Below are 26903 nucleotides of genomic sequence, written 5' to 3'. Positions count from 1 at the left end.
AACTTACAACCTGCTTGATTCGATTAATGAGCACTCAAGCATTTTAGAGCTCGCTAATCACTAGTGGATACAATTAATAACGCTTCAGGGAAATTGCAGGAATATGTGGCGAATACTTGATTGATCTTCGGCTTTCTGGATCGGTTTCTTCTGTAGGTCCTAGTAAACACTCCAAGAGAAGATCCTGTCAGAACCATGATTTAAGATTCATCAGCTTTCGGCACAAGCAGAGTTTCATGGAGACAGCATGGAAAGGGAGTAGAAGTGTGAAAACGCACCTGTTGCCACGTTCTGGGGTCGGACGCCTTTTTTAAGCATCTGTCATATCTCTTGGGTGTTCCTTATATAGTGATTATAACATGACAAGAAGATCCCGAATGTCAGATCCACTACACATATGTGACATAAAGATAATAAATGACACAAGAAACAACAAGGAAAAGGGACAGAAACAAACAACCACTGCACCTCCATAGAGTGACAGGATCATAATTTATTAATACTAAAAATATATTGCACAGGGGATATCGCAGCCAATTCACACAAGAAGAATCCTGGAAACACAGAATTAGAAATTATTCTTTCTCTGCAACTTCTATAGGACTTAATACATTCCTGAGTCCGGAGAGTAATAGAAATACGGGAGAAAACAGAGGAAGAAAGTTCAGAGAAGAAGCTTCATAGAAAGACATTGAAGTTACAGACGCCATTTAACCCTTTGGGAGAAAGTGATTCCAGCACTTTACCAAGTAAATCGCACCAGAACTGTAGCAGGTAAAGACCCCAATATCCACAGTTGTCCCTTCTAATTGGGGGAAACTATCACCTCTAATAATCCTCGGACAGTTCTGACAAACACAGTAAAGTGCCCCTTTATGGAGGTGACAGAAAGTCTGTTTAGTCCCTTTAGCTTCATAGTATCGGCTCTAATCCAATGGAGAGAGAGCGATTTACCCTGAAGAGTCACAGATTGTGGGGTTGTTATAAAATGTTATATTTGGGGGGGCTTTGTGTTGTCTCCTTATAAGAATCACAATGGTTTTGTTCCTTTTCCACTGATAGATACAAACGAGTCAACTATGAAAGACGGGAACAAGAAACATATTTTCTCCTTCGCCACATTGGGGGTCACAGGACCATGGGTGTTATGCTGCTATCACTAGGAGGCTGACACTAAGTTGAGACAAAAAGAGTTGCTCCTCCCCTGCAGTATACACCCTCATGCTGGCTTCCAGAGACCCAGTTCAAGCTTAGTGTCCATAGGAGGCACACTGGATTTAACCTTTTTTACCGGACGAAGGGACAGCGGAACCTTTCAAGGCTCCGATCTCCCCGAACAAACAACAGGCGAGCACGGGAGTTTTACCTCTCCGTATCCTTTCCTGTGACGTGGGATGCCACTGCCTGAGCTGATTTTTTGGGGGCGACGGGCCCCTTCAAGGGCACCGATCTCCCCCCCCACCCCCTTACAGATGAGCACATGGAATGTGCTCCATGTATCCGCTTCTGCAGCCAGGCCTATTGCCGGACATTCTGCCCTGCCCACCAGGTTTTACCCTCGGCTGTTCAGAGGCTCTCTACTTTGTGGCATCCGTGCAGCCCCCACTGCATCACCACTGAGAAAGCGGATGATGGAAGGAGGCGGACGGTTCCTCTCCACCCCCCTCTTATGGGGATGGTGGATAGAGGCTTCCCCAACCCTGCACCGTCCTAACCACCCTGGGCACAGCTAACCTGCTGCAAGCTGCTCCAAATTCCCCTCCATACCGTGCCACATGGGGGGGGTCGGTCTTTCTGGCGGTTCCGGAGGGCTCATCTGTCAGGATCCCCGCAGGGCTGCTAGGCGCGTTTTCCGGCGGTACGCGGCCGCGCACTGGGCCGAGGCCATAAATTTAGTCCCCGGCTTCGGCCTAGCGCGGGCCGCATCCTTATAGGCCCCGCCCACCACTCGCATCATCTTGCGGCTCCGCCCCCAGACCTGGCGCTTCTCGCTCTCTGCGAGATTACCCTCACAACCTTCGGCGGCCATCTTTTTTCCTCTGCATGCCACAGCTTCATCAGGCCTGCATGTGCCAGCGCTTTTTCTTCTGGACGCCGGTCTTCTCTTCTATCAGCGCCACCTCATCTCTTTGCGGGACACAGGACCCAGGTAATGAGACCGCGTTAGGTGCTTCCCTGCAGCGTTACCCTCGCTTTCAATCCAGCAGCGTTTCCTGTTACTTATATTAGGGTACATCAGGTCGCAGTCAAGGGCCAAAAAGACCAACAAGGTGCATACTACCTTTTTTACTGCATGTACCACCTGCCAGGCTCCACTCCCTGCCTCAAAGCTCCCCTCTCTGCTCAGCCTGCGATGCCCAATGTACCCAGGAGCCCTCCGCCGCCACAGACCCCAGTGTATCTAGCCCTCCTGAGTGGGCCGCATCACTGTCACAGTCCATGGATTCTTTAGCCAGAGCGATTAAATCCCTTCATGACCCCTCTGGGGAGCGGGGCACTCTTTTTCCTGGGTTAAGAGATCCCTCCATAACAAGGGAATCGTCGGCCAGCAGGGGCTGCTCTCACCGGAAGGAGGAACGGTCATCCAAAAAATGAATTCGAACTACCTCTCCTGAGCATTTACCACGCCATTCAGCCTCTGGTAGCTCCACTTCTCGCTCACCCTCTCCAGGGGCTTGTAGCGATCACGACTCTGAGTATGAGTCTGATGCATCCTTAGATCCGGATTCTCCGGAGTTTAGATCTACTGTTGACTCCCTCATCGAGGCAGTCAATCATGCGCTAAAAGTGGATGGTGACCCTTATTCGGCTCCAGACCATTTGGTTTCCTTTACGAGAACCAAGCGTTCCCATAAGGTGTTCACCTCTCATCCAGATTTCCTGGATATAGTCCGGCAACAAAGGGAGCGACGGATAAGCGCTTTACGGGCAAAAGGGCCCTGGTATCGAAGTATCCCTTTTCCGCAGATCTTGTTAAAGATTGGACCGAACCTCCACTAGTAGATCCTCCGGTATTGTGCTTGGCTACCAAAGCGCTCTTATCCATACCTGATGGGGCTTCAATTAGAAATCCCACAGAACGCCAGTTAGATTCCCTGGCTCGCTCAGTGTATGAAGCCTCAGGTTCCTCTCTATATCTCCTTCCTTCGCTGCGGCTTGGGTCGCCAAAGCAATGGTTTTCTGGGCAGATGCCCTTGCAAAATCTATTCAGGAACAGGATCTTCCGTCTGAGGCGGCAGATCTTGCCAAACAAATTGCCATGACTGGAGATTATGTGTGTACCCGCCTTTAGACGCAGCGGACTGTGCGGCAACTGCGGCTTCAAACTCCATCACCATTAGGAGAGCTATTTGGCTTAGAGAGTGGCGCGCAGATTCCTCCTCAAAAAAGTCTCTGATTTCCCTTCCCTTTCAGAGCGGACGTCTCTTTGGAGAAAAATTAGACCAGCTTATTTCCGATGCTACAGGGGGGAAGAGCAAGTTCCTCCCGCAGCACAGGCCTAAAGCTGCCTTTTAGCTCCAACAATATTTTCATTTTCGGCCCTTTCGCAGTAGCCCATTCTGGTCCAACTCCACAACCTCGTCCAGATCAGAACGCTCTCCACGCACAGACAGACACTCTCGACCTTCATACAGGCCGAATCGGTGCGCCCTATATTGGACCTGAAGCTCCTAAATAAGTACGTAAAGGTTCGGCACTTCAGGATGGAGTCCCTCCGGTCAGTCATTTCCTCAATGGAGACAGGGGAGTTCCTAGCATCAATAGACATCATCAAAGATGCTTATCTTCATATCCCAATCTTCCCACCACATCAAAGGTTTCTCCGTTTCGCCATCCAAGACTACCATTTGCAATTCACAGCCTTACCCTTCGGCCTTGCCACTGCGCCCAGGGTATTCACAAAGGTCATGGCGGCTGTCATGGCCATTCTTCACTCCCGAGGAGTGGTCGCGTTGCCATACTTAGACGCCCTAATGATAAAAGGTCCGTCTTATCAGGTCTGTGAGGCAAGCGTCCGCATTACCTTGGAATCTCTTTCGCGCCTCGGCTGGTTAATCAACTTGGACAAGTCCTCCCCTGTTCCTGCCCAATAGATCTCTTTCCTAGGCATCATCCTGGATACGTCAAAGGGGCTGGTCTTGCTCCCTCGGTCCAAGGCCCAAGAGCTTCAGCAGGGAGCTCGGACGCTCTGTCGTCCTCGTCCGCAGTCCATTCGGTTTGCCATGAAGATCCTGGGGAAAATGGTGGCCGCAATAGAAGCGGTTCCCTTCGCTCAACTCCATCTTCACCCCTTACAACAGGCTCTGCTGGACAATTGGGACAGGAGTCCCTTATCCCTCGATCGGCCATGTCCTCTGTCTCCACGGATCAGGCAAGCCCTCAAATGGTGAACTCTGGGATCATCTCTCTTCCAGGGGAGGTCTTTTCTCCCGATCCGCTGGCTGGTGGTAACTACCGACGCCAGTCTCCTTGGTTGGGGAGCGGTGTTTCGACACCACACTGCCCAGGGGCGTTGGACAATTCGGGAGTCAAGACTTCCCATAAACATCTTGGAGATTCGAGCGATCAGACTTGCCCTGAGACGTTTTCACTTCCTGCTCGCGGGTCACCCAATTCAAATTCAATTGGACAACGTCACAGCGGTGGCGTACATAAACCATCAGGAGATACACACAGCAGGGTGCCGTTGCAGGAGGTCTCCCACATTCTCCGTTGGGCCGAGGCCAACCACTCCACCATTTCCGCAATGCACATTCCAGGCATCGAGAACTGGGCGGCGGATTTTCTCAGCCATCAGGGTCTTACCTCGGGGGAGTGGGAACTCCATCCAGAGGTTTTCCGGCAAATCTGCCTTCACTTGGGAACTCCGGACGTGGATCTGATGGCGTCCAGACTGAACGCCAAAGTTCCCAACTTCATAGCACATTCTCGGGATCCCCAGGCCATCGGGGTGGACGCACTGATATCCCCATGGCATCGGTTCCAACTTCTGTATGTGTTTCCTCCGCTTCCCTTACTGCCGAAAGTGATCCGAAAAATCAAGACGGAGGGAGTTCCGGTGATTCTTGTTGCCCCGGACTGGCCATGGTGCGCGGAGCTCGTTCAACTCGTATCCGACGTCCCCTGGCGGTTACCAGACCGCCCAGATCTGCTTCGCCAAGCGCCGATCTACCACCAGAGTTTAGGGGCCTTACGTTTAACGGCGTGGCTGTTGACACCTGGTTTCTCCCAGCAGGTCATTCCCACCATGATAAGGGCTTGCAAAGCGTCTTCTGCTTGCATTTATCACCGCACCTGGAAAACCTTCTTCTCATGGTGCAGGCTCCGCAGTCGCCCTCCGCTTGTTTTCTCAATTCCTTCCATCTTGGATTTTCTCCAGTCCGGCTTGGATTCCAGCCTGGGGCTCAGTTCCCTCAAGAGTCAGATCTCAGCGTTATCTGTGTTGCTCCAACGTAAGATTGCCGCCAACTTGCAAGTCAGGACCTTCATTAAAGGGGTCTCCCACGTGGTACCCCCCTACAGAATGCCGTTAGAGATCTGGGATCTCAATTTGGTTTTGAGTGTTCTTCAGGAATCTCCATTTGAACCTCTGCAGGATATCCCGGTCACTGTCCTCTACTGGAAGGTGGCCTTCCTTGTGGCAGTAACATCTATCAGGCGGGTTTCAGAGTTGGCCGCACTATCCTGCCGGGCGCCTTTCCTTTCCTTCCACCAGGACAAAGTAGTCCTATGCCCATCACCGTCCTTTCTCCCTAAGGTGGTTTCATCTTTCCACCTTAATGAAGATATCATTCTTCCCTTCTTCTGCCCACAGCCAAAACATAGGGTCAAAAAGGCCCTTCACACCCTGGACGTTGTATGGGCCCTTAGGAGGTACATTTCTAAAACTGCTCCTTTCCGCAAATCGGACTCCCTCTTTGTGCTCCCGGAGGGTCACAGAAAGGGTTTAGCCGCGTCTAAGGCCACGATAGCCAGATGGATCCGTTCAGCTATTCAAGAATCCTATCGGGTCAGGGGCAGTCCTATCCCGGCAGGGATTAGAGCACACTCTACTCGGTCGATGGGTGCTTCCTGGGCCATCCGACACCAGGCAATAGCGGAGCAGGTTTGCAAGGCTGCAACATGGTCTAGCCTGCATACTTTCACAAGGCACTACAATGTCCACATTCAATCTTCTGCGTATGCGGCCCTTGGCAGACGTATTCTGCAGGCGGCCGTCGCGCATTTATAGTCAGATGGTACACAGAGTTATTTGGTTGTATTGTTTCCCACCCAGGGACTGCTTTGGGACGTCCCATGGTCCTGTGTCCCCCAATGTGGCGAAGGAGAAATAGGGATTTTTGTGTACTCACCATAAAATCCTTTTCTCCGAGCCACTCATTGGGGACACAGCACCCACCCTGTTAGCCTTACGGCTTGTTACCTTTTTGGTTCTTGACTTTCTCTGACATGTTATACTCTAATGTTATGTAATATATTGTTATTAATCTCCTACTGCTTTTGCACTGAACTGGGTCTCTGGAAGCCAGCATGAGGGTGTATACAGCAGGGGAGGAGCTAACTCTTTTTGTCTCAACTTAGTGTCAGCCTCCTAGTGACAGCAGCACACACCCATGGTCCTGTGTTCCCCAATGAGTGGCTCGGAGAAAAGGATTTTACGGTGAATACACAAAAATCCCTATACTTTCACAGTACAGGGCCCTTTCTTGGCCTGCACGCTGTATTATGTTCCCGCAGCATCAATATCCTCCATACCTCATGATAGTACAAGATGCCCCAAACAATATGCTACCACTAGATAATAAATCCTCACTTATCCCCATTGTTGATGCCATATGTTGGCCCTTTCTTGAATCCCATGCACAGAATTATGTTCCCACAGTACATCAATTCACATTTGGGTGTTTTCAAGTAATAGATGAAAGTCTATGAGAAATTACTAAAAAACTATAATATCCAGAAAAAAACCACGTTACTTGGTGACATTGACTTCAAATATCTCCTGTCTTGTTCTTACAAACAAAAAATCATTTCTAAAAGTATAAAAGCCTCAAACTTCTGTGTGTGAATCTAAAGTGATAGAAGATTACAGTGCGGGGAAGACGGGAAACCTTCATATAGACGGCCGGTGGTGATGGAGTCAGTGACGGACTCTGGACAAATATGTTTCTAGAGCCGTAGTAGAAGATGAAGATGTCGTGCTGATCATGAAGTAGTTATTTCTCCTGTCGCGTGTAATGAATATCTCCTGCAGTATTGGTAATGCCGATTCCAGTGTCGGTAAATGAGACGAGAATTAGCGTTATGGAAGATGAGTCTATGAGGAACGTATTCAGCTGCCGACTCCGAGGAAGAAACTTCTTGTTGTCTGTGGTCTAAATATATAGGTTTTATTAGTAGATGTAAAGACAAAAACTAAATAGCATTGCTGCTTGGGTCCCCGCCAGTCTCTGTATTTCCTTCTATTTCCTTCTCAGTCCCAACTATCTTGTGATTCCTACAGCCAATCATAATAAGTCCATCATAATAAGTCAAATGACAGTGCCTCAAATAATGGTGAAAAGCAAGTCTTACATTTTATTCTGCCTCCTTTTCACCATTGTTTGAGGCGCTGTCATTTGACTTATGGTGGAATGTACTCTGGGATGGGCTCACTGGTTATGACGTGCGCCTCTTTGTCTTAATAGACTTGGAAATTTTTTCGGGGTGCGGTTTAACCCTTCATATTTTGATATTCTACAGCCAATCCGTCGCCGAAGCAGTGAGTAACATAGCCAGTGATTGGGAGCATGGAGAAAATGTTATTCAACTTATGTTCCAGTCCATACAAGACTAGAGAATACAACATCTACACGTTCTATCTCCGGATATGTTTCCCTTATTATCTCCATTTATTGTATTATTACACAGGATTTTTATGATGTTACATCGGCTCATCATCTTCTCATTCAGGTCTCTACAATATCGGATCCTCTCAGTGAAGATCTTCTATAGAAGAGAATTTTCCTGATTTCCTCATCAAGGATGAATATGGACAGAGACAACATGGCGGAGAGGATATTACACCTCACCCAAGAAATCCTCTTCCGGCTAACTGGAGAGGTGAGAGATTTTGATGACGTCACATTACATCATTCTTATCTATGGGAATAACAGATGGACAGAACTGGAGAGGTGAGGACTCTGGAAATGTGTGTAGTGAGATTTATTAATGTGTCTCTCCATAACCAGGATTACACAGTAGTGAAGAAGACCTCTAGTGATCGCTGTCAGGACCCTGTGTCTGAGGGATGGGGAAGACCCCTGAGCCCAATCACAGAGCCTCCACCTCACCCCCTGATACATGAGGACATCAATGACAAGAAGATCCTAGAACTCACCTACAAGATGATTGAGCTGCTGACTGGAGAGGTGACACTGCTGGGAATGCTGGGACATTATACAGTAATGCTATGAAGCGATCGAGGAGATGACGGTATCATTGTATGTGTCAGGTTCCTATAAGGTGTCAGGATGTCGCTGTCTATTTCTCCATGGAGGAGTGGAAGTATTTAGAAGAACACAGAGATATGTACAAGGATGTCATAATGGAGGGTCCCCAGCCCCTCATATCACCAGGTAATAGAAAAGACTAAATACAAACAACCTATAAATATCTGTATGAATTAATTCCCAGTATGTATTTCATCTAGCTCTATCCAATAAGAGGACAAAACCAGAGAGATGTCCCCGTCCTCTTCTTCCACAGGACTGTAAACAAGAAGATCCCAATGTTCCTCAGGATCATCAGGTAGATGGAGAGAAGGTGTCATGAGATCTCCCCTATGATGTGTAGACGGCGGTGAAGGTCTTGTGCTCAGTCTTGTTTTATCCACCAGTATTATATGTTTTATACTTGTGTAATGAGAACGGTGGAGATGGCAGGATTAGAGCTGATCATAGATGTGACTTCTCCATCTGTCTGTGACTTTTACAATATTTGTTTCAGGGTGAAGATCTGACCCATATTAATACTACAGAGACATATGTGAGGGGTGATGAGCGGTGTAAAGAGGAGATTCCTACATATGGCTACCCAGGTGAGTAGTGACCACTAAATACAGAGAAGTCACAGATTCTTCTCAGTCATCGGCTGTGGCTGCTTTATCGGTCGTGTAGTCCGGCCTTATCACAATCATGTGATCACCATTTTGCCGCTAGACCACAACATTCTCCTCCATCCAAAACTGTTCAAATGACTTTGGGCATTAAAAGCCCTTTTCCATAGAAGGTATAGCCTGGAGGATCCATCTACCCCCTGAGATTAGGAGACACTGACCGTAACCTGCCCAGATCTGTAAAACGACAAAGCCAAATGACAGCGTATGTAGAATGTGCTGACAAGTTAGAAAATCACTAGAAGAAAATATTATGATGGGCCTGTAAGAGAAAGTGGAGGGTAATGATAATCATGGCTTCTTAGATTCCTGATATCTTATTGGATAAATCCCCTTCTCTCCCTCCTGTGCTGCTGAATGTGCTCATATGGTCCCTACAAGACCAGGTCCAGTCTTTCTGGTCAAACTTCACTTTTATAATCAACAACATTAAATGTGCAGTGAGACCAAGCAAAAAGCTAGACCGTAGTCCTCTGTTCTGTCCTGATGCTGATGCACACTGTCCTGAAAAAGTAGATCACTATGAACAACGCAGTTCCAACCACAAGCGCTATATAATAATAATAATAATAATCTTTATTTTTTATATAGCGCTAACATATTCCGCAGCGCTTTACAGTTTGCACACATTATCATCACTGTCCCCGATGGGGCTCACAATCTAGAATATATACTCCTCATACATCTGGATCCGGGTCCTCACTAGACTCTGAATATGCAAGGTCTATTCCTGAATCCACTCCGGGTTTAATAAGATAATATTCGTGCGTGACATTATCTTTCCACCTATATTCGTGCGTGACATTATCTTTCCACCTTGGCATATACCATCGAGCAGGGGCTGGCTGGCAAATTTTAGCCTGGGGGGCAAGCACACAGCAGTGGCCCATGAGTAGCGGCCGATCCTTAAAGGGGTTGTCGGATCTTATGCTACATGTCAACAGTCACTATGTATGAATCCTCATATCGTGCGCACTGTGCGCTGTGAAGATTCTCTGGTGCCGGTGCCGGGAACCGGTGGTCTTGTGACAACAAGCATGCAATATATATATTCCCAGCCACAGTCCGACTAGACTCTTTCTGGCCTTGTTCAATACAGTTGCATTAGATATAGGTAAATGGTGCACTCTAGCTGTAAAAGAAGAATAATAAACCGGGTGCAATGCCTAGTCCACTAATATATTATGACCAAGAAAAAAAGAAGAAAATAGAATGGACTAAAGTAGGCCTGCACAACCATGTAATGTAGAAAAATAGCAAAAGCGTTTTATTAGACACCACAAAATCAACATAAAAACACTTAAAAATACAACAATGTATACTACACCCCTGTACATCCTAATGAATATGCAGCAAATATACATAGAATATACATATTCTGGCCAATAAGAAAACACAACACCACATACTAACTATAATATACGTGCCAGGGACAATAAAGAGATCGGCGTAATACGTAAGTTATGCAATATAAAGCATGCAAAGCGAAAATTCAAAGCAGCATAAATGCAATACTGGATCCCCTAATGAAAATACACCAAAAAATAGGCACATGAAATATAAATATATTAGCTATGACACATGGGTGTCCAAGCAATGCTAACTAGGTGTTGCATAGATGGGGTTTGACCTAAATGTAACGATCAACAAATCCCCCATGGATAATGAAGACTGCATCACGCCAGAAAAATACTCAGCTAAGTCTGAAGTAAGTACTTTAGCATGTGTCATAGCTAATATGTTTATATTTCATGTGCCTATTTTTTGGTGTATTTTCATTAGGGGATCCAGTATTGCATTTATGCTGCTTTGAATTTTCGCTTTGCATGCTTTATATTGCATAACTTACGTATTACGCCGATCTCTTTATTGTCCCTGGCACGTATATTATAGTTAGTATGTGGTGTTGTGTTTTCATTAAGGCTATGTGCACACGTAAGAAAAGAGGTGCAGAATTTTCTGCACAAAATCCGCATCTCCTGGCAGAATCTGCAGCCGCGGACTTGCTGCAGTTTTTATGCGGATTTAGTGCGGTTTTTGTGCGGAATTGATGCGGATTTTGTGCGGATTTTCTGCAGTTTTTCCCAATGTGGATTTCTATCATGGAGGGGTGAAGAAACGCTGCAGATCCGCACAAAAGAAGTAACATGTACTTCTTTGAAATCCGCAGCAATTCCGCACTGATTTTTCCGCACCATCTGCACAGCTTTTTTTTTTTACATTGATTTACATTGTACTGTAAATCACAGTGCGGATTTGCAGCGTTTCTGCGCGGAAAAAAACGCTGCGGATCCGCATTGTGTGCACACAGCCTAACAGTTCCCATCACCAGATCACACATATTGCCAGCAGCTTTTCTTTTGGCCAAAAGATTGCCACTACGACAAGGTTGACTCGTTTGGCCAGGCCTTACTCTATTGTAACCTATTAAACATTTGTTAAAATATGCAATATTATTTAGGCATATTTTTATTTATTTTTCAATTTTTTAAATGACCAATATGTCACATCCAAAGTGACAAATACCACCGTACCATGACCAGACACCATATTACCACCACAGTGACCCAACAATATCACATACAAGGGACAAATACAACCGCACCATGTCCAGACCACATATTACCACCAAATGGTGACCAATAATACCACATACAAGGAACAAATACCAACACAACATGACCAGACCACATATTACCACCACAGTGACCGACTAATATCACATACAAGGGACAAACACCATCGCAACATATCAAGATCACATATTACCACCACATGTGACCAATAATACCACATACAGGGAACAAATACCGCCACACCATGACCAGTCCACATATTACCACCACAGTTACCGAATAATAGCACATACAAGAGACAAATACTGCAACACCATGACCGGACCACATATTACCACCACATAGTGACTGAATACTACAATACTGATCATTAATTAAAAAAAGCAACACAATACTATCACCAAAAGTGCCACTATGCACAGGAGATCTGTACTTAGTATGCAGTGTCTGTGTACAGGTAATACAGTGATCACAGGTGACATTATACACAGGAGCTCTGTATACAGTGTTAGCGTATACAGTGTCAGTGTACAGGTAATACAGGGATCACCAGTGACAATATACACAGGAGCTCTGTATATAGTGTCAGTGTAAATGTGATACAGTGATCACTGGTGATATTGTACACAGGACCTCTGTATATAGTGCCAGTGTACAGGTAATACAGTGATCATTGGTGACATTGATTGTACACAGGAACTCTGTATTTAGTGTATAGTGTCAGTGTACAAGTAACACACTGACTCACCAGTGATGTCTCTAGGTGAAGTCCTTCAGCTTTGCTTTTCATCCTCAACCAGCACAGACCGCCATCACATCTTCCAGCCAGGATGGGTCTCTGCAGGAAATAACACAGTTATCTAGAGCTCTGCTTGCAGAACACATTACTTAATTTTTTCCCAACTTTTACACTGCACCAGATGAAGAAAAAAGGGCGACATAATGTCGCTCTGCACAGCAACAGGACCGCCCCCTCATTTAAAACAGTATCCTCAAAAATAAAATAAAATCACTGCAGTAATAATATCCCTTAATTAGCCCCTATGGTAATAATATCCCCCATCCTGGCCCCGTGTATCTCATTCTGGCTCCAGCCATATGTTCTCCCATTCTGCCCTCATTAGTGTAACAACCCTGTCGGCATCACTGCATGGCCTTCCATTCCCCACCTGCCTGCTACATCTACTCACTCACCCAGTGCCATGCTGTGAGATCTGTCTGCTGCTAGTTCCATGCCATGTGCTTCATGGCGGCCTGCTCTGTGTACACTTCGTGGCCGTGTGCATAGGGGGGTGGCGCCAGCTACTCCAGATTCTTATTGAGACTGTGTGCACCTCCCTAAGGTGCTTCTGGCCAATTGCCTAGAGGCCTCCTGTATATAGTGCAGATCCACCCTGTGGTCTGGGCCTGTGCAATGTGTTTGCTCAGTTAGTGTTTTGCTTCTGAGTTTGCCAGGTCTAGCTCTATGTTACTCCCTCTCTGAAGGCTTTTCTCTGTGCTTTTGCCTTGATCTTTGTCCGCCCTCCAGGAGGCAGAATATCCTGGTCCCTGTGTCTTTGTCCCTGTGTCTTTGTCCTTGTGTCTTGTTCCATTGCCTTGTCTGTACTTAGTCTTTTCTCGGTCTCCTTGTGTGTGGCTTCCTTCCCTGCTGTGTCTTTCCTTGTGTTCTCGGTCTGCTTACACTCCGCACTCTTGCGGCTCTGCCTGCTCTGCATCTTGGTGGCTTTGCCGCTGCTCCGCACTTCTGCGGTTCTGCTCCGTCTTGCTCTGCTCCGCTCCCGTTGCTGCAGAAACCTCTTGCTGCAGTTCCTCTCTGCAATCCCTGCGGTTCCACTTTGCTTAGCTTCTGCAGTATCTCTTGCTTCAGCTTCTCTCCACATTCTTTGTGGCTCTGCTCAGCTTTTGTCGCTACGCTACCGCTTGCTGCTTCTCCATTCCTATCTGCAGTCTTTCACTCCTCTCCTGTGTGAACAGGTCCCTACGTGTTCCTCCAAACTATATATCCCTACCTGTTCCTTCATCTCACTCACAATTGGACTGCACTCGGGTGTCATCTGAGTGCAGCCTGATTCTAATATCTCATCAGCTAGTCCTGTGTTTCCTGCCGTCCTAGCCAGTCCTGTCTCCTGCCGTCCTAAGTCAGTCCTGTGTCTCCTGCCGTCCTAGCAAGCCATGTGTTCTCTGCCGTGTCTCTGCCAGCCCTATGTTCCAAACTACATATCTGTACCTGCACGTCCAGTGTGAACAGGCCCTTACCTGTTCCTTCATATACCACATCAACCAGTCCTGTGTTCTCTGCCGTGCCTCCCAATCCTGTGTTCCTGCCAGTCCTGCCGTTCCTGCCGTGCCTCCCAATCCTGTGTTCCTGCCGTCTCTGCCCTGCCTTCCAGTCCTGTGTTCCTGCCGTCCTAGCCAGTCCTGTTTCCTGCCGTGTCTCTGCCAGCCCTGAGTTCTCTGCCGTGTCTCCGCCAGCCCTGTCTCAGCCGTGCCAGCCTACTTGTCTGTGTTCCAGCCGTGCTCTTCTGCCAGTCCTGCCTAATGCCCGCTCCAATCCTGGTGTTCCTGTGTCCCAAGTGGGATCAGCAGCCACAGCCAGACACCACCCTGGAGTAGCAACTGGCAGCTGCCTGCTGCACAAGCCTGTCCTCACCATCAGAGGCTCCAGTGAAAACCCAGACAGCTGTCATAGTCACGCCCCTTCCAGGGTAGTCTGGTTTGTGGCACAGTGGGGCCACAAACCCCCCGAGCTCACGCCCACCAGTCAGGGCGTGAGCATAACAATTAGGATCCATTCTGCCCCCATATGATCTCCAGATCCTGCCCCATCTGTCCCATGATCCTGCCCCCTCTGTCCCATAATCCTGCCCCATCTGTCCCATCCTACTACCCCATCTGGCTCCATCGTATCCATCCTACCCCATGATCCTGCACCATGTGTCTCCATCCTGCACCATGATCCTGCCCAATCTGCCTCCATCCTGTCCCATCTGTCTCCATATTCCTGCACTATTTGTCTCCATCCTGCCCTCATGTCTCCCATGCCCCCGTGTCTCACATTCTGCCCCCTGTGTCTCCATCCTGCCCCGTGTTGTTTCCATTCCTGCCCCGTGTTGTTTCCATTCCTGCCCCCTGTGTTGTTTCCATTCCTGCCCCCTGTGTTGTTTCCATTCCTGCCCCCTGTGTTGTTTCCATTCCTGCCCCGTGTTGTTTCCATTCTTGCCCCCTGTGTTGTTTCCATTCCTGCCCCCTGTGTTGTTTCCATTCCTGCCCCCTGTGTTGTTTCCATTCCTGCTCCCTGTGTTGTTTCCATTCCTGCCCCCTGTGTTGTTTCCATTCCTGCCCCCTGTGTTGTTTCCATTCCTGCCCCCTGTGTTGTTTCCATTCCTGCCCCCTGTGTTGTTTCCATTCCTGCCCCGTGTTGTTTCCATTCTTGCCCCCTGTGTTGTTTCCATTCTTGCCCCCTGTGTTGTTTCCATTCCTGCCCCCTGTGTTGTTTCCATTCCTGCCCCCTGTGTTGTTTCCATTCCTGCCCCCTGTGTTGTTTCCATTCCTGCTCCCTGTGTTTTTTCCATTCCTGCCCCCTGTGTTGTTTCCATTCCTGCTCCCTGTGTTGTTTCCATTCCTGCCCCCTGTGTTGTTTCCATTCCTGCTCCCTGTGTTGTTTCCATTCCTGCCCCCTGTGTTGTTTCCATTCCTGCCCCGTGTTGTTTCCATTCCTGCCCCGTGTTGTTTCCATTCTTGCCCCCTGTGTTGTTTCCTGTTATGAAAGGCAATTCAGTACTACAATGGACATAGCGGTCAGAGCACATACAGTGATCTGACAATAACCCAAAATCATAGAACGAGCTCTGAGATGTGGGAACTCTGCAGACCGCAATCCCTAATCCTCTCCAAACAACACTAGAGGCAGCCGTGGATTGCGCCTAACTCTGCCTATGCAACTCGGCACAGCCTGAGAAACTAACTAGCCTGAAGATAGAAAATAAGCCTACCTTGCCTCAGAGAAATCCCCCAAAGGAAAAGGCAGCCCCCCACATATAATGACTGTGAGTTAAGATGAAAAGACAAACGTAGAGATGAAATAGATTCAGCAAAGTGAGGCCCGACTTTCTTAAAAGATCGAGGATAGAAAAGGTAACTTTGCAGTCTACACAAAACCCTAAAGAACACCACGCAAAGGGGGCAAAAAGACCCTCCGTACCGAACTAACGGCACTGAGGTACACCCTTTGCGTCCCAGAGCTTCCAGCAACAAATTAGACAAGCTGGACAAAAAAATAGCAAACAAAGAGCAAAGAAGAACTTAGCTATGCAGAGCAGCAGGCCACAGGAATGATCCAGGGAAAAGCAAGTCCAACACTGAAACATTGACAGGAAGCCAGGATCAAAGCATTAGGTGGAGTTAAGTAGAGAAGCACCTAACGACCTCACCAGATCACCTGAGGGAGGAAACTCAGAAGCCGCAGTACCACTTCCCTCCACCAACAGAAGCTCACAGAGAGAATCAGCCGAAGTACCACTTGTGACCACAGGAGGGAGCTCTGCCACAGAATTCACAACAGTACCCCCCCCTTGAGGAGGGGTCACCGAACCCTCACCAGAGCCCCCAGGCCGACCAGGATGAGCCACATGAAAGGCACGAACAAGATCGGGAGCATAGACATCAGAAGCAAAAACCCAGGAATTATCTTCCTGAGCATAACCCTTCCATTTAACCAGATACTGGAGTTTCCGTCTAGAAACACGAGAATCCAAAATCTTCTCCACAATATACTCCAATTCCCCCTCCACCAAAACCGGGGCAGGATGATCAACAGATGGAACCATAGGTGCCACGTATCTCCGCAACAATGACCTATGGAATACGTTATGTATGGAAAAAGAATCTGGAAGGGTCAGACGAAAAGACACAGGATTAAGAACCTCAGAAATCCTATACGGACCAATGAAACGAGGTTTAAACTTAGGAGAGGAAACCTTCATAGGAATATGACGAGAAGATAACCAAACCAGATCCCCAACACGAAGTCGGGGACCCACACGGCGTCTGCGATTAGCGAAACGTTGAGCCTTCTCCTGGGACAAGGTCAAATTGTCCACTACATGAGTCCAAATCTGCTGCAACCTGTCCACCACAGTATCCACACCAGGACAGTCCGAAGACTCAACCTGTCCTGAAGAGAAACGAGGATGGAACCCAGAATTGAAGAAAAATGGTGAAACCAAGGTAGCCGAGCTGGCCCGATTATTAAGAACGAACTCAGCCAAAGGCAAAAAGGACACCCAGTCATCCTGATCGGCAGAAACAAAGCATCTCAGATATGTTTCCAAAGTCTGATTGGTTCGTTCGGTCTGGCCATTAGTCTGAGGATGGAAAGCCGAGGAAAAAGACAAGTCAATGCCCATCCTACCACAAAAGGCTCGCCAAAACCTTGAAACAAACTGGGAACCTCTGTCAGAAACGGTATTCTCTGGAATGCCATGTAAACGAACCACATGCTGGAAGAACAATGGCACCAAATCAGAGGAGGACGGCAATTTAGACAAGGGTACCAGATGGACCATCTTAGAAAAGCGATCACAGACCACCCAAATGACTGACATCTTTTGAGAAACGGGAAGATCAGAAATAAAATCCATAGAGATATGTGTCCAAGGCCTCTTCGGGACCGGCAAGGGCAAAAGCAACCCACTGGCACGAGAACAGCAGGGCTTAGCCCGAGCACAAATCCCACAGGACTGCACAAAAACACGCACATCCCGCGACAGAGACGGCCACCAAAAGGATCTAGCCACCAACTCTCTGGTACCAAAGATTCCAGGATGACCAGCCAACACCGAACAATGAACCTCAGAGATAACTTTATTGGTCCACCTATCAGGGACAAACAGTCTCTCCGCTGGACAACGATCAGGTTTATTAGCCTGAAATTTTTGCAGCACCCGCCGCAAATCAGGGGAGATGGCAGACACAATTACTCCTTCCTTGAGGATACCCGCCGGCTCAGACAAACCCGGAGAGTCGGGCACAAAACTCCTAGACAGAGCATCCGCCTTCACATTTTTAGAGCCTGGAAGGTACGAAATCACAAAGTCAAAACGGGCAAAAAACAGCGACCAACGAGCCTGTCTAGGATTCAACCGCTTAGCAGACTCAAGATAAGTCAAGTTCTTATGATCAGTCAATACCACCACGCGATGCTTAGCTCCTTCAAGCCAATGACGCCACTCCTCGAATGCCCACTTCATGGCCAGCAACTCTCGGTTGCCCACATCATAATTTCGCTCAGCAGGCGAAAACTTCCTGGAAAAAAAAGCGCATGGTTTCATCACTGAGCAATCAGAACCTCTCTGCGACAAAACAGTCCCTGCTCCAATCTCAGAAGCATCAACCTCGACCTGGAACGGAAGAGAAACATCTGGTTGACACAACACAGGGGCAGAAGAAAAACGACGCTTCAACTCTTGAAAAGCTTCCACAGCAGCAGAAGACCAATTGACCAAATCAGCACCCTTCTTGGTCAAATCGGTCAATCGTTTGGCAATACTAGAAAAATTGCAGATGAAGCGACGATAAAAATTAGCAAAGCCCAGGAACTTTTGCAGACTTTTCAGAGATGTCGGCTGAGTCCAATTATGGATGGCTTGGACCTTAACAGGATCCATCTTGATAGTAGAAGGGGAAAAGATGAACCCCAAAAATGAAACCTTCTGCACACCAAAGAGACACTTTGATCCCTTCACAAACAAAGAATTAGCACGCAGGACCTGAAAAACTGTTCTGACCTGCTTCACATGAGACTCCCAATCATCCGAGAAGATCAAAATGTCATCCAAGTACACAATCAGGAATTTATCCAGGTACTCTCGGAAGATGTCATGCATAAAGGACTGAAACACTGATGGAGCATTGGCAAGTCCGAATGGCATCACTAGATACTCAAAATGACCCTCGGGCGTATTAAATGCAGTTTTCCATTCATCTCTGAATTGCGATGAAGCAATAATCAGAGAGACACACGCTTGTTGTCTGTCCAAATAGTCTCTGTTTATTGGGGGGATGGGTGTTCTTTTATAGTACAAGATCAAAGGGAAATGAGGCATTACACAATAATCTGGCAGAAATATGAGTTATTCAATGGGTTGTCAAACACATCCTGGGATATGAGATAAATTACATAAGAAAATGTGGGAGTACTTCCCAGAACTTTCCATATGTCAGTGTGACCTAGTCCAAAAGTTGAAGTTCTCAGGAAGAATTGGGCTGAAAACAGAATTATGGAAACAATATGTCCTTGACCAATTTCTGGGAATTGTAAGAAAACCATCAGGCCATAAAAATATCGGCAAGTAGACAGATGATAACTAAAACATAGGCCAGTCTATCTATAGAATCGTCTAAGGTCCACTTCCGTCTGTTTGTCTGTCACGGAAATCCCACGTCACTGATTGGTCACGGGCGGCTGCCCGTGACCAATCAGCGACAGGCCTAGCCGGCCGCGAATTGGCCCCTCCCTACTCTCCTCCAGTCAGTGCCCCCTCCCTACTCCCCTCCAGTCAGTGTCAGTGTGTCGCCCCATCCCGGACCAACTTTTTACTATTGATGCTGCCTATGCAGCATTAATAGTAAAAATATATAATGTTAAAAATAATAATAAAAAAAAATCATGCTATTCTCACTTTCCGGCGGCCACCGAAGCTGTCCAGCTCTTCGCGATGCGGCCAGCAAATTCCGTTCCCAGTGAAGCATTGCGAAATTACCCAGATGACTTAGCGGAAGCTGCCGGCCGCATCGCGAGGAGTGAGACAGCTTCGGTGGACGCCGGAAGGTGAGTATATAACTATTTTTTATTTTAATTATTTTTTTTAAGAGGGATATGGTGCCCACTGTTGTGGATTCTGTTTTTGGGCTCCCTCTGGTGGTTACAGATGGTACTGGGTGACTTGTGTTTTCTGCGGTCTCTGGTGTCCACCTGTTCTATCAGGATATGGGAGTTTCCTATTTAACCTGGCTTTCTTGTCATTTCCTCGCCGGCTATCAATGTAATCAGTGTGTCTTGTTACCTCTGCTTCCCGCTTCTGTAATCTTCAGGACAAGCTAAGTTTTTGATTTTCCTGTTCCACGTTTTGCTTAATTGTTGTCTTAGTCCAGCTTGCAGATATGTGATTCCTTTTTGGTGGTTGCTCTAGTGGGCTGATATTACTCCTCATGTTCCATGAGTTGGCACATGAGTTCAAGTAATTTCAGGATGGTTTTTTGTAGGGTTTTTCGCTGACCGCGCAGTTCACTTTTGTATCCTCTGCTATCTAGCTTTAGCGGGCCTCATTTTGCTGAATCTGTTTTCATAACTACGTATGTGCTTTCCTCTCATTTCACCGTCATTACATGTGGGGGGCTGCTATTTCTGTGGGGTGTTTCTCTGGAGGCAAGAGAGGTCTGTGTTTCTTCTAATAGGGGAAGTTAGTCCTTCGGCTGGTGCGAGACGTCTAGGAATCATCGTAGGCACGTTCCCCGGCTACAGCTAGTTGTGTGTTTAGGTTCAGGATCGCGGTCAGCTCAGTTTCCATCACCCTAGAGCTTGTTTTGTTTTTTGTGCTTGTCCTTTTGTGATCCCCTGCCATTGGGATCATGACAGCCCACACTGCTATATACTACGTGGGCTGTTTTATAGACTACGTGGGCTGTGTTACATACTGCGTGGGCTGTGCTATATACTACGTGGGCTGTGCTATATACTACGTGGGCTGTGTTATATACTACGTGGCTGCTATATACAACGTGGCTGCTATATACTACGTGGCTGTGCTATATACTACTTGGCTGTGCTATATACTATGTGGGCTGTGTTATATACTACGTGGCTGCTATATACTACGTGGCTGTGTGATATACTATGTGGCTGTGTTATATACTACATGGGCTGTGCTATATACTATGAGGCTGTGTTATATACTACGTGGCTGTGCTATATACTACGTGACTGTGCTATATACTACATGGCTGCTATATACTACATGGCTGTGCTATATACTACGTGGCCTGTGTTATATACTACATGGCTGTCTGTGTTATATACTATTTGGCTGTGCTATATACTACGTGGGCTGTGATATACTATGTGGCTGTGCTAAATACTATGTGGCTGCTATATACTACGTGGCTGTGCTATATACTACGTGACCTGTATTACATACTACGTGGCTGCTTTATACTACGTGGCTGCTGTATACTATTTGGCTGTGCTATATACTACGTGGCTGTGCTATATACTACGTGGCCTGTGTTACATACTACGTGGCTACTTTATACTATGTGGCTGCTGTATACTATTTGGCTGTGCTATATACTACGTGGCTGTGCTATATACTACGTGGCCTGTGTTACATACTATGTGGCTGCTTTATACTAGTGGCTGCTGTATACTATTTGGCTGTGCTATATACTATGTGGCTGTGCTATATACTACGTGGCCTGTGTTACATACTACGTGGCTGCTTTATACTACGTGGCTGCTGTATTCTATTTGGCTGTGCTATATACTACGTGGCTGTGCTATATACTACGTGGCTGTGTTATATGCTTTGTGACTGTGCTATATACTACGTGGCTGTGCTATATACTAGCGTGGGCTGTGTTATATGCTACGTGGCTGTGCTATATACTACGTGGCTGTGCTATATACTATGTGGGCTGTGTTATATGCTACGTGACTGTGTTATATGCTACGTGGCTGTGTTATATACTACGTGGCTGTGCTATATACTACGTGGGCTGTGTTATATACTACGTGGCTGTGCTATATATTACGTAGCTATACTATATCCTGCGCCCCGAACCCCGACATCCTGCGCCCTGAACCCCTGACATCCAGCACCCCAACCCCCACATCCAGTAACCAATCAGTGACAGATGCAGTCCAGCCGCGAATTGATGCGGGATTTGAACCACACTTCTCTGATTGGTCGCGCCCAGCCGCGACCAATGAGCGATATTGGCGTGGGATTTAAACACCACTTCGGTGATTGGTCGCGGCCGGCCGGACATGACCAATCAGCGACAGGCACAGTCTGGCTGCGAATTGGCGTGGGATTTGAACCACGCTTCGCTGATCAGCCAGCCGGGCGCGACCAATCAGCGATATTGGTGCGGAATTTAACCCCTACTCACAGCGCGATGTACATACATACATACATATTCTAGAATACCCGGGCCACCATCTAGTATTGCATAATAATTTTTCTTCTGTTTTATTCAGAACAGAAATTAACCACTTCTTTCACAGTATGAATCTCTGTACATTAACAACAGAGTTTCCCTTTATCCTGATTTTTCAATTTCTTTTAAAACCGACTAATTTCAAGAAGGATTGTGATAAAATACATATAAAGCATTACACCTGTGCCATGATATATCGCTAATCTGTGTGGGGCTGATGGCTGTAATATACATTTATTCACTCCTGCAGGAGATGTGTTGGCATGGTTCAAGCCCTGGTTTCATGGATTCACCCCACGTCATAAATTACATTATGCTTTCAATCCTCAAGAATTCTGATTACTGCACAATCTCTCCTGAAATGGAGAGCACTTATACTTTCTCTACTCTTCTGGCCAGGACTCCTATGGTCCACTACAAATGAGTGCAACTCTGGTTTAGTGTTGTTGCTTTCCCCTCATACATAAGCTGTTGTTGGGGATGTATCATAGACTAAAAAAAGGTTTTTTTTTATCTGTTCATTTGTATGATAGTTTGATTGTGGTGGGATCGGCCTGCCTCAGTTATCTGAGTCTGTAACTCCATGGTAGTCCTTAAAAAGAGGTCTCCATTGTCTCTTCCAAATGCTTGAGATCTAAATTTATCACACATCAGCTCTGCATTATTATTAATAGTTCTATTTAAGAGTATATTTCTTGTTGAAACTCTGATAGAAAATATTACTCTTTACGATAGTTTATATTGCCAAGAGACAGCAAGCCCCATAGTCTAACTACCCCAAAGAGTTTTTACCATTAGTTACTAATTTTTTCTATACTTAAAAAGACTGTCCAGCTTGATCATTTCAGTAGATGTGCTATTGTCTATAGTGATTAGAGGGAAAAGGCGTGCACTCTGTGGAATGGAGCTGGTGCCGGCTGAACCTGGACTGGATCCAGTTCAATCATAAATTTGGGCAAACAACCGCACTCAGACAATTTTTTGCATCAGAGATGTGAAGTATTTATTTGAGTAACACCACAGTGGTCAACAGAGTTCTGAGGTAACGTTTCGACCCGGAAGGTCTTTCTCAAACCTCACTGAAAAAACATGAAATAGACTATATTAGAGATGGTGAAACCAAAAAAAGGTTCAGACAAAATACAGCACAGTCAAAATAATAGAATATCATAGGAGGTAATCAACACAGTGGATGCAATTAACATAAATTAGAGGGGGCCAATACATGCATAGTATGGTAAACATGATAAATGTAACCGTGTTGCCAGATATATAGAGGGATGCTGTATATGCCTAAAGAAAAAGGGGGGACAAAAAAAAGGGGGGGTGGGGGAAGCCTAATACCAAACACAACAAAATGAAGTAAAATAAATAACCATATAGTGTGAGAAAAAAAATATATACATATGTACAAATATTACAAAAAACGTGAACGAGGCCCAGAGGAGTATAAATGTAATATGAATATTAGATCAGCGTTCAGGCGGGCAGGCAAACGGAGGGCGGTAGGCTTCATAGACAACTGAAAGCATATAGATATATATAAAAACATTGCACATTGTAAATAGGGGGTAGAGCAAAACTGACCTTAGTGAATAGTGATGGAGAAAAGAGGAGAAGGACGATACTTGTCCGGGAAATGGAGACAGAGGCTCCTATAGGGAGTAACAGAGAATGAGGCAAGGCAAAAATACTATAGTGGGGGCCAGAAGCAGAGCCTAATAGACACATACCACAAAAGGTCCAGAGAACAGGAGTACGTAGGTCCGGAACGGCACGGACAGGGCGCAGTGTCCCTAAAAGCACTGTGGATGAGAGACCAGGAGTGAGGATGCTAATAATGTGAAAGGAAAGCAGGGAGCTAAACCAGAGGGAGAGAGTACCTGTGGGTCCTGTAAGGAGGAAGGAGGCGGTAGTGTCCGGCATGGTGAATTGTCTGGGGATAAATACCAGCCAGACAGGAAGTGTGGTGGCGTGGAGGTGCGAAAGAGAGGCTAGGAACGCACGCTGAGGTGCTGAAACAAGCGCGCACGGGGAGGAGCGAGAGAGAGGCCCGGAACGCACGCTGGAGCGCAGAGAACAGAGCGCACGCGCAGGAAGAAGGAGGCGTCTGGCATAAAGGGCCGGCGAAGGACGAGCAGCGGCGCACAGAGGGCAAAGCGCTATGTCAGCGCGTGCGCAGAGTGGACATCATAGGAGCGTGTCAGCACTAAGGGCTCTGTGCTGATGGAAAGGGGAGGGGAAAGGGGATAAGAGACAACAGGCATACCGAGCTGAGAGATAGAGAGTGAAAGTAGAGATGGCGGTATAGAGCCAGAGGATACTATATGGATTAAATGCAATAATGTATAGAGAAAAAGAGAGAAATAAGGAAAAAAGAAGGAGATAAGTAAAGAATAAGTGGAGAAATAAAGAATAAGTGGAGAAATAAAGTCAGAAATAACAAAATCAATAAAGATAAAATAATGTAATGAAAAAAGGTCAAAGTGTGGAATATGGAAAAGAGAACAATACGTAAAATAAAAATAAAAAAATAAAAATAAAAACAAAAATAAAATAAAAATGAAAAAATAAATGAAAAAAATGAAAAAAATAAATGAAAAAAATGAAAAAAGGAAAAATATAAAAAAATAATAATAGAAAAAAATAGAAAAAAGGAAAGACATTAAAAACTAATGAAATAATAAAAAGAAATAAAAAGATAATAAAAAATCAATAAAAAATCAAAAGTAAAAAATGGAATAAAATACAAAAATAAAACAATAAAACATAAATGGGAGGGGGGGTGGTCGGGCGAGTACTTACCCCCAATGGAAGTAACAGTGTATGGAAATCAGACCGCCTGAAAGTAGGAGATAGGTTAGTGATTATGGAAAGAAAACGAGAGGTCAGCATGCTCTACGAACATAAAAATGGGAGAAATGGTACATATGATGGTTAATACAGTTTCACTGATCTTAAATTTGTTGGTATATGTAGCAGCGTTAAAGTTCTGTCATAACAACAATGCAAAATCAAGAGAACCCAGAGCAAGCAGGACAGCACGCGGTTCCATGACGAACAGATATCCAACTAAATTAAATCAGGTCAAGTTCCCTATTCAAACCCTTGGGTGTGAGGGTTTGTAAAGTATAAATCCAATAGGACTCACGTTGCCTAAGCAGTTTAGTGTGATCACCACCCCTCCTAGGGCGCTCTACCTGTTCTAGAACCTGGAAGCGAAGCTGAGAGACTGAGTGGTTGGCGGACACAAAATGATGGGGAAGAGGGAGCCATGTTTTTTTACATCTTATGGTAGACTTGTGGCTGGAGATGCGGTCACGGATGTGTTGTGTAGTCTCACCGACATAAAGTAAAACGCAGGGGCATTTAATAACGTAAACTACGTTATTGGATTCACAAGTAAAGAATCCCTTGATTTGGTATTGTCTACCCGAGTGCGGATGAGTGATTGTGTTGGACTTAATGACGTTAGAGCAGCATGCACAGGCTAAACATGGGAACGTGCCGCGTTTTACAGTACCTAGAAAGGTTTGTCTGGGTATTCTGGAAGAGCTGCCCATGTCTGCCTTAACGACTCGATCTCTGATGTTGGTAGGTCTCCGTTTACACATGAGAGGAGGTGTCGTGAAAGCCTCGATCTGTGGATATGAATCCGAATCGGTGAATCCGAAGATAAACTCTCTGCCATCGAAGAGCAATTGTCCACTTCACTTTCTGCAACTGATTGGAATACCCTGAAGGCCAAAACCGACAAAGTCATAGAAGAACACCGTAAATACCTACAGGACAAGAAGCGATCCAAATTCCAACGGGACTCTGAAGATTACGCCTCTAATCGTATATACAGATGGAACGACTCAGCATCCACAAATTCCAGACAAGGAAATACTGGACCTCGACGTTACAGACCCTACAGCTCAGACAGCGACAGCTCCACAAACAGTTCCTTCCAGAACCGTTTTTTAGGACGACCCCACTCGAGACCCAATACTCGCCCAGGAGGAGACCGACAAGGAGGTCCGCCCGGAAGTCGAGATCGCATGACTACAAGGTCCCAGGTAAGGCCCCAAACCCTGTCATCAACATCTCCTCCTACACCTTGAGTCCGTCTGAACTTTCGGTCCTCCAAAAGGGCTTATCCTTTTGCCCTACCCCACCATGGGACAAGTTCAAATTGTCCCAGGACCTACAACACTTTTACCGCAACCTTCGCCTCAAGACTCACTTTGGACTACAGAAGGACTCGCCAAGGAATAGGATCCCCGCAACCATGGAGAATCCTATCCCTGAACTGAGCATAGTAAGATTAGGCTTACGCATATCCAGTAGCTTCAACCCCCCACACAACTACCATGCAACTGAGGCCTACATTAATCTGATTCAGAGGGACATTGACATCATGCTGGAACAACATCGCCTAGGTAATTTTCCTACCCACAGCAACATATCCGCTGTTGACAGACAAGCTATCGAGTCACTCAAAACCAATAAAAATATTACAATTAAACCTGCTGATAAGGGCGGATCAATTGTTGTACAGAACACAGCCGACTACTCTGCTGAGATTCTGAGACAATTGTCTGATACGACCACCTACAAAAAGATCCACTCGGATCCAACCCGCAACATCAGACTCCAAATCAGTACTATTCTTCAAAAATACCAATCCCTCAACACAATTGACTCTAAGACAGCTACTTTTCTCACTAATCCACATCCTGTGACCCCAGTCATCTATACCTTACCTAAGGTACACAAATCCCTCAATAATCCACCAGGGCGACCGATAGTCGCATCCACAGATTCCATTCTGGCCCCTATTTCAGTTTACTTAGAAAAAATCTTTACCCCATTGACCAAAAACATGAAGTCTTACATACTTGACACAGGTCATTTTCTCCAGACCCTTAGGGCACTCCCCACAGTTCCACCAGAATGCATCCTTGCCACA

The 26903-nt window shown here is 46.3% G+C and overlaps 1 pseudogene; it reads left to right on the top strand.

Annotated features, from left to right (window-relative positions):
* The first annotated feature begins 647 nt into the window (after positions 1-647).
* LOC138663142 (zinc finger protein 271-like) overlaps positions 648-26903 on the top strand; it is a 36918-nt pseudogene continuing 10662 nt past the window's right edge.

This window comes from Ranitomeya imitator, chromosome 2, assembly GCF_032444005.1.
Source record: "Ranitomeya imitator isolate aRanImi1 chromosome 2, aRanImi1.pri, whole genome shotgun sequence".
In the NCBI taxonomy this organism is placed as follows: Eukaryota; Metazoa; Chordata; class Amphibia; order Anura; family Dendrobatidae; genus Ranitomeya; species Ranitomeya imitator.
Note: the sequence above shows the minus strand (reverse complement) of the source record. Positions and strands in the feature narration are given on the sequence as shown.